General features: G+C 36.8%; 1 long non-coding RNA gene across 2 annotated transcripts; it reads left to right on the forward strand.

Annotated features, from left to right (window-relative positions):
- Nucleotides 1-459: 459 nt before the first annotated feature.
- LOC118746648 lies at nt 460-8,869 on the forward strand. Of its 2 annotated transcripts, XR_004993867.1 has the most exons (3): nt 460-711; nt 763-984; nt 7,483-8,869. It is a non-coding gene; the product is annotated as an uncharacterized LOC118746648 (long non-coding RNA). The 2 variants fall into 2 exon arrangements; XR_004993866.1 differs by lacking the exon at nt 7,483-8,869 and having other exon boundaries at nt 478-711; nt 763-1,380.
- The last annotated feature ends 753 nt before the right edge of the window (nt 8,870-9,622 follow it).

Below are 9,622 nucleotides of genomic sequence, written 5' to 3' on the forward strand. Positions count from 1 at the left end.
GAGCCTTAACAAGTTCCAAAAAAAAATTCCGGAATTTCCCGAAAAATTGTCAAAAAGCCCGAAAGGTCCTTAAAAATGTCGAAGGTATGCGAAAAATAAGGAAAGCCCTAAGGAGAGCCTTAACAAGTTCCAAAAAAATCTCGAAAAGTGCGGAAAATTGCCGGAACAAAATTTCTTAAGTCCCGAAAAGATTGCGAAAAATCAGGAGTCTGAAGGGTCTAAAAAATTGTATGCAGTTTTATAGCCCCGTTAAATTCTAGTATATTAGAACAAATTTTGAGCAGTTTTTTTCGTTTTTTAAAAAACCTAAATTCAACCCTCGTATGTTGGGCCATAAGTTAGCATAAGCTGCAACGCTGCAACATTGTAACCCACTCATGGGCTGCTTTCAAACTTGGCGCAACTACTTTAAAGAGAGCTCGCTCTCTCTCTGTCGGTGTTAAGGACAAACAGCTGTTTGTAGTCACGTTGCAATCTGCATAGTAGTCGTAGCTTACGCTAAATACGCTGTCCACCTTCGTGTCGAGAACACGTTTTGGCAGTGAACCAATGTCGAGCAGGCAGTAGGACGCGTTGGAAGCTTATGGAATAGTTGGTGCATTCGCACTTAATTTCGCATTCAACGCAAGAACAATAATTTAACTGAAATTTATAAATGCATTCGAAAACCAGTTGAAGCCAATAAAACTAAATAAAAAAGCAGTTGTGAGCGTAAGTGTAAATTGTTGAAAAAAGTGACTTCTATGGCATTACCTTTTGTAGAAGTTATTACTGTAGCAGCTAGTTGTTGTTATTGTTGCTGAATTGCTGTTGCTACTTCGCAAGAATCTTTGGAACTTGATGGTCTGCCTGGCTAGCTAAACAACTTTAGTCAACGTGTAAAAGCGGCCGCGGTCGCAACGGTTTAGAGCAGCAAGCGAACGTTTTTTTTTTCGAATTACCAATATTGCCAATAGTGCGAAACAAGCGACAACAGCATTAGCGGTAATACGATTTTTTTTTTTTTGTTTTCTGAGGATAAACTTGGTTGTGGCACCATCAAGCGATTTACCAATCAACCAAGAAAGTTTGTAATGCAACAGTAAGCAATCAATCGACGAGCGAAACGACAAAGTTGTGTTGATGCTGATGCATCTTGGAATGCAAGCGATAAATTGTAATGTATTTTTTGAGGGACTTACAATACGAAAATAAAAAGTGGAAAATTTCAATCAAAGTGTAACTAAAAAAGTGAAGGGCAAACTAAACTCAGCAGCAGAGGCGTGAAATTTTTTTATTAGACATCAAGCGAACACAGTGGGCTCATTCAAGCGAATGAAATGAAGCATAATTGAAAAACAAAAAAAAAAATATTAAAACATAAAAATTGATTAAAAATTACGAAAAAAAAAATTTATTTCAAACTATAAATCGATTGAAAAAATATTAATTAAAAAATCAGACAATGTATAAAAAACACAAAAATTAATCACAGAAATGCATTTGTATGTTTGTGAAATCAATTCGATTGCAGCTGCCCAGCACTTTAGTTTTTCTTTCCGTTTACCATTCGTGTATTTGCTTTGTTGCTTGGGATTTTTTTTCTCGGTAACTTGACCGTGCCACACCGCCACCACCTGGCCAATGGCAGCATATAACCTGCAGGCTGCCCTTTGAACTCCACAATTTTGTTTGGTTTGCCAACCATGTTTAGTTTGGCAGCGGTAGGTTGTGCTTGTGCCGCCCATTTCGTGTTGATTTCCATGTACCTTTTTGATGTCATTAAACTTTGTTGTAAAGTATGCTTTAACTAAATTTCTGATTTTTTGAGATAAAAAAAGCTTAGATAATTTAAAAGCGTTTAAAATTGTACTTTGTTTTTGTTTTTTTGCTCAATATAAGTATGTGCATTAAGGTGCATCACGCACCTTACAAATCTACATTATTTTTAGGACATCCACCTAAATATTTTGGAAATATAATAAGATTTACGTGTGCTGGACCGATTTGAAAATAACTGCAAATATTTTTTTTTTATAAATAAAATAAAAGTTTTTAAAAATATTTTTTTTTCTTCAAAAAAACGCTTCAGATAGAAAAGTTCAAGCCTAAAAGGTGTGCATAAAAATGTTTAACCATTTCATCAACGGAATAAAGAAAAATTAGATCTCAAATCCGTCCAGCTCAATATTTTCCCCAAGTTCTGGAAATCTTAAAATATTATACACTTTCGTTGGAAAGACTTTCTTTGTGAGGCACCCTAATGCACATGCACTCTGATTTGTGAAATAAAACGTTTTTTTAAGAAGAATTTTTAGTTTGTATTTGTGTGCACAAGTTGGATTTGTGAGACGGTGCTATGTTCGGTATTCTAGATGGAGACGATAGCCATTCTTCAAGGTGTAATCTAGGTTATGTCCGACGGGATGTTGATGCCAGAATAGCACTCGGTGGCTACACAGGCCCATTGTGATGGTCTGGAGAGGATTCCAATTCTTTGGCAAACCCAGAAGTTACCTTCAGTGAGTCTGTGTCTAAACTGTCCAGATCCATGAGCAAATGATTCTCGCGAAATCTAAAGCGCATACTTTGAATTCTGGGACAATCGCATAAGAAGTCCTTAACAGATTCCCATTTTTATACTATGTTCCGAATCTCGCAGCTGTGGCTAATAGCCCAGTGGAAGACTATGTGGACGCATAAATTGTATGTAGTACTTTGTATGGGCCAACATGCCGGCTTAGTCGTTGGCGACCCAAGAGCTTTGATCAGGATGCTTTCTACAACAATTGCGAGTTTTGAGGCAACAACGCCAATTATGCTTATCAACGAAAAGCCAATTGAAGAGACCTCAGCCAGAAGCCCTCAGCTTTCCTAAATTATAACCACAAGAAAAATTCGTGCCGATGTTCATTTCGAGTGCATCTGTAAAGTTTGGCATCTCGTCGTTGCTTAAAACTGTGTGAGTTTTCCAGTCACTTCTTTCGGGGAAGTGAACTTTGGAGTTGTGAACAACGTCGCTCTCAGTGATCTGATAGTCAGTCATTCTGTCCAAAGTAGTGGTACGCCCGTTATATCAATCTGCAGCTGCCGTTAGGCGTTTTACAAAGAAGAAGATTTAAACTGTATAGATTTTCGCGTGAAATGAAGTTTTCTATGTAGTCGTTGGTTTACTTTTTGGGACTTGGGGAATCGGCTTTCTTGCCACAAACTTCTGCAATGCACGCACTCTCGGTAGCAGCGATAACACCCTTTCGTATCACATCCCGAGAGAACAATAGGGCAGACAGTAAAGTACAAACGCCATCATCGTCGAATTCACCAAAAGAAAAAAGCCAACCTGGCCAAACCCAAATTGGATAGGGCGGAAATAGAGTTCTCACATGTGACCAAATATCTAGGGGTGACACGTCTCACAATAGTTAAGGAGAAAGTCAAAAAGGTATTTGATGCTTGTCAAAGACTTCATTTTCAATCTTGGTAAATGTCCCAGAAATCTAAAAATTGGCATTTGATGCTTGTCAAAGACTTCATTTTCATTCTTGGTAAATGTCCCAGAAATTTACAAATTGGTCATTCAATACACTGGCCTGGTGGCCAAAAGGCAAAGATGTAATCTCCGGCGCCAATCTTGGTAAGTTAAACCGGCTGGTATGTGTTGCCGTCACAGGAGCCATGCACACATGTCCAACAGATGTGCTTGGAATCATAATCGACTTTGTTTCAGAATAGCTTACCAATGGGCACATATTCCAGGCTGAAACTTTCGAAATAAAAATTTGTGCCCGCGAATGTCTTCATAAATAGAAGGACTAATTGAATTGAAACACAATTTACACAGGCGATTTTGTTAAAAGCGATATTGGATCGCTTAGCAAATAGCCTCATATCAAAGCTCGTAGTACTTTCAGAAGTATACTAGAAAAAAAAAACCGTAGCAAGCTTAGCTTGTGGTAGGTTCCATGTCATGGGGGCTTTTATGGCAACGAAAAAACTGTTGATCTAGCGAAATGCATAGGCTTCAGTTTTTCTACGGTCCATCCAAGGGATACGCGGCACAGCTGCTAAGAGGGCTCCAGCTCACTGATGTATAACAAAGGTCAAAAGGCAATCCAGGAGATTTTTAGCTCCCTCTAGTGGAGTTTTGGATCGACTGCTAACCGGACACTTCAAGCTAAGGTACACTTTTTTGTTATGAGGTGGACGCAGGTTCTGTGAGCTGGCGGAGAAAACCTTAGAGAAATTGTTATGTGATTACCTTTAGACTCTTACACCTTGGAAATCGATTGTTGCCTTCATCCGAAATGTGGAACAAGATAAACTTCAAAGTGCTAAGCTCCCACTACCTAGGAGATACAACTGTAGGTTGGGTGCAAGCAACCACATAGGAAGATTTCTTTATCCTGCGAATCGGACCCTTTGTCGCCTCCTTTCTCTCTTCTGCAGAGAAAATGAAGCCACACCAACGTCATCACTATAAGCTCGTTGGCAAATAACTGTTTCCCGATTCATAGCAATTGTATGTGGATGGTCTGGCTCCGACTCTGAAAAGGAGAATGAACGGGTACAGCTAGTCCCCTCTTCTCTAGGATGCGCTCTCTCGCCTAAGCAATGAAGACTTGTGCGTTGGTTTGGCCCTCCATGAACCATGACCCTGCCACAAGTGCACGTGTATTACCACTCGCTTGGGTACCACCTCGAATATAGTAATCTCTGCCTAGATTAAGGTGCTATTAATTCATTATATAGTTTTAAAAATTAACCAAAGGTGTATGTAGTTTAGGCTTGCTACCATGTTGGTCGGTCATTCGTTAGAGCTTAAACTCATTTTCGTCCATGGCAGTTATCTAACTGTGACTGTGACTCGTGTCTATAAACGACTTACATATATGTACCAAAATCAATTTCGTTAAAATTTCCGTATTTCTCCTACTCAATTTGTGTTTCTGCCAACAATTTTGCAATTTTTTAGCTTGGTACTCAAAGCGCATGCTGTGGGTAATTCATACATACATACATACATGTGTTGTGCACACATTGGCTCGTACAAAATAATGATTATGGCTCGCGTTTATTTTGACCAGACAAAGTGTGCTACACCAACGCTTAACTCTTTGTTTTTAGCCTTTTTCTTTTGCACCAACTATATTTATCGTAAATATTGTTTTTACCATAAATGCAACTATTGCACAAGTTGCACCTACACAGCATTTGAAAAGTGGCGCGACTGGCGCAAAAATCATTTAACGGTTACTTAGCAATCGTTTCAAGTATACATAACTGTATACATAAATACATCTGTTCATACATATGTACTATATGAATATCTGTGAAGCTATGTCGTTTATTTAATTTTGTTGGAAACATAAAAACATATTTGATTTTTGGCGAGTTAATGGCACAGAGTACAGAAAACTTAGATTTATCAATACATATTTTTTTGTATGCATTAGGGATGCCCCTTTTTTTATGAATTTTTTTTATAGATATTTTTTAGATTTTTTTTAATACTTGCCATGCTTAGCCAAACCTCGCTGCTAAAATTTTTAGGTGGCAACCCTCCTCAGCATGTGCATACTTTTAATTTTGACACAAAGGCGCCTTAAAGCCTATTTTAACACAGAAAGCAGGATTATTGATTAAAATATGCACATTAGGGTGGTCCTTAAAAATATCAAGACCTAAATTTTGTATGAGACACCCTATTATTTGGTTAGAAGTACAAAGTAAGGAAAACCACAAAAAGTACAAAATTAAAATAAAGTTGGATCGACAAAATTTGGACTTGTGCTCTGACGAATTTGACATATTATTAGAACTTATTCATATAAATATATAAACTCGTTGAGTTATAGCTGGTAAACGTAAAAATTTTGTCGAATTTTGTGCGATAAAGGAAAATAAATTTTTTTCAACCCCGGTAGCGAGCCTTAAAAATTGTTTCAAATTTTTGAAAATTTCGTGGATGTTTTAATTTTATACGTATAGTGCTAATATTTAGAGGATCACCCTAATGTACTTGCATAAATATTTAGTGGCAAGCCTATTTAAAATAATCTGGGGGATGGTATTTCCAAAATCCTTTTTCTCGATACCCACAGATTGTAGAGACATTATGTAAACATTTAATTTTAAAGTTCTTATTGGCCGCGATCCTGCTTAAAATAATTTGCGCAGTACAATTTTGTAATTTACATTTTTTCATGCCCTTACTTGCAAAGTTTACATAATTACATGTGGCAACCCTACTCCAAGATGTTATGTTTATAAAAGTTTCCTTCAATAACTTTTCCTCCTTAACGATGATGCCTTTGATATTTATTTTTTGACTTAAAATATAATAATTTTTATTTCTGAAATAAGTGGCAGCACTGCAATTTTTTTTGTAATTGAAAAAATTTTCTTTCATTTAATACCCTTAGTGTAATGGCTAATTTCCTTACATACATATTTTTGGATACATTTTTTTTTAAATAGATGCCAGCGCTGTTCAAAATTGCCTAAAAAAAGAGCTGCTTGCCAACAGTAATCCCGTTAAAAGCTGGCTGCCTCCACTATTTTTTCATACTGTAATTTTAGAGCTGTTCTTTAATTAATAGGTATCAGGAATTTTTTAGGTGGCAACTCTACTTACAATTATTTGTTTAATCAACTTTTCGATATACGAGTAAATCTCTTCATGTACTCACTTGAAAAAGTTGTCATAGTTAGTTTCCTTCATTTATTTATGTAAGTATGTACATATAGAATTTAAATATGACGGTTGGCAACCCTAATACAAATTGTGTTTTACCATGATTTTCTTTAATAACTTTGCTTTATTAAGCATAATAAAGTAATTTTAAAGTTTTAGATACATATGTAGGTATGTATGTAGGTGGCAACTCTCGGAAAATTCTTTAATATTGTAATGTTACAAAATACCTTTAACTTGCTACATTTGTTGTAACATTTTACTTAACTCAAATATTTAAATTAATTTTTTTTTTAAGTTGGCAACACCCTTGAATTTCTTTGGCATTAAAATATGTCAAAATGCCCTTCATTATACTAACTATACTGTTATATTCAGTTTAAAATTTTTAATCCTAGTTTCAAAATCACAGCCCTAAAATTTTTTACAAACCCAAGGCGAAAAATTCAGAATTACTTGTTACTACTTTTTACAGTATTTGATTTAGATTATTATTTCATTATCTTTCAATTAAAATGAGGTTGTTCATACTTGCCTCGTTTATCAGGTTATGTGGCTATATTTTTTATTCGGTTAACAACAAAAAATATAACGCAATAATAATTTTTAACCAGATAACCTGATAACCAGGCAAGTGTGAACAACCTCAATATTTTAAACGTCTGGTAATTTCTTTGTATTTCCATTTAAAACAATCCACAATTTTTCTTTTTCCTTCAAACAAAAAATAAAAAAAAATATTTCAATTTCTGTATTCTATCAATTTTTTTGTCCGCTATCGAAAACGAAGTTTTATTTTCTCCTGATAGTTTTTTAAACAAAATAAATTCAGAAACGAACAACAAATCTTCGGCAGCGCCGCGCAACTTATATAGGTCCGATTCATCCAACAGCGTTACACGAGAATCCTTAAGAAGATATTCGAATGAATATTTTAAAATCAATCGCCCAAAATTTGCGCATTCAACGCGAATAAATTAACGCATGCAAAAATTTACAAACCAAATACGATTTCACAAGCAACAAAAAATCTCACAGTGTAGAATTAGATTCTCAGCATTAATCGTGAATACCTAACGTTGAGGAACCTTTAGTAGATAGAAGGTGGAACTGGTTAACTTCACAGAAGTGCGGAAGAAGTCCACAAACCAACGCTTACAACTACAAACTCAAGGTAACTGATTTGTTTTTCTTTTCAAGGATGTGCTTTTACAAGTTTTAAGTATATAAATTAAATTATAAAAGGCGCTCCATGCGCATGAAATTTCGCGACGGCCACCTTTCTTCCTCTTGCCGGGAGCAATCGTCAGTGCGCTAGACAGGTTCGCGCTTCGAAATGATTAGCTTCATTTACCGCATGCTCTTTAACAGAATTGTTGAGGAAGAGTGGCATCCATCTAGAAAAGGATAAGCAGGTCGCCGCCTCTTCTCTGTAGTCTGTTTATAAGCAAAGTGCGAGAGTAGCTGGAGAGGCGTAACCGTGACGCACTCAAAATGAGTGATAGGTTTCCTCTACACTATAATCTGATCCAAATTTCCTTCTGATGGCTAAGTGGACTCGCTTTAAATGTTAGTAAGATAAGCTCGCTAGAAAAATCATTCAAGATAATCGTTCTTCATAGGACTCTTCTCTAAATTATAGCAGTTCGCCTTGCGATTTATAATACAGTAAAGTACTTTAGCTTGGGAAACTCTTATGTAAGCCCGAAAAGAGGACAATTGCCTTATATGTATTGCAACAGAGGCTCTACCTCTCTCTTTTACTCAATGATACCGCAGCTCATTCTTTAGTGTTCTATGGAATATCCTACTGATGAAATGGGGTAAATGGGTATGGGCTTATAGGTGGCGCCACTTGGGAAGGTAGGACCAGTTCGCTGGTTGGCGGTATGATCTTGAGACAACTCTTCTGTTAATTCACCATCAATCTCAAAGTTAGGATTTAAATTGCACTGCAGTGTTAACCAGGAAGAGGTAGCTGCTATGTATTTAAATTGATTAGTTGGCTGCTCAACCGTCTGACGTTCATAAACGCGGTAACACCTATCCTGATAGACAACCGGTAATCTGACCTTGGTACATTCAAGGGGTTCCCTGATTTTCCATTCGGTTGCGTGTGATTATTTCCACCTTAGACTTATATGGTAACGAGAACATAATGATGTTCCCGGAAATTGTAGGGCAGTTGAGTTAGCTAAGAAGTATACCCTCGACGCCATAAAAAAAAAAAAATTAAGTCATTTGGTAGTATCGCTGGTTACTTGCGGATAAGTTTGTATATCTGGACGTCATGTAAGCGCAACGAACACAGGATACATACGCAATTCGAAGCTATTTCTTGTCTAAGGTGGATCGAAGACCGTATAGGGAGCTTCTTAGACTCAAAAGCCCGCAACTTTCAATTTTGGTGGGCGTTTTAACACTCACTGTCGCCACTGTTTGGAGAATAACGGCTGGAACAATTTTGTTCCTTCTGCGCTGGCTTCGAGTCTTAGATACATGAACACTCTGCAGGAGAAGAACAGCGATAGCAAGTTCTCCGTTTTCTAGGCCTTTTCTCAGAATGTGTCTTTGTGATGGGCGAGTCCGCGATGTTTTAGTCGATTGCTCTCGATGTTTTCTCTCGTAGACGAATTGCCACTCGAAAATAGTCGTGCTTAAGCTGAACTAACATATTCGCTAACAATCGACCAAATCATCTCGGCCTCGCTACTGGCCAGCGCTTGTTAAAACAACTCGATGGTTCTGTGTCGCAGCCTCTGGCAACGAATTGCCATTCGCGTTTAACATTCGATAACAATCGGTCAACACATCTCGAACTAGCTTATGGAACATGGCAACTTTACAATGTTTTTTTTAGTAAATTTTCCTTAGCCCGTATACCCAACAATCTCTCAATCCGTATAAATTTGAACTTCCGAACAATTTTTTTAACATGTGTATTAAAAA

The sequence above is a fragment of the Rhagoletis pomonella genome, unplaced genomic scaffold (assembly GCF_013731165.1).
Source record: "Rhagoletis pomonella isolate Grant_MI unplaced genomic scaffold, Rhpom_1.0 Rhpom_scaffold_00011, whole genome shotgun sequence".
Taxonomy (NCBI): domain Eukaryota; kingdom Metazoa; phylum Arthropoda; class Insecta; order Diptera; family Tephritidae; genus Rhagoletis; species Rhagoletis pomonella.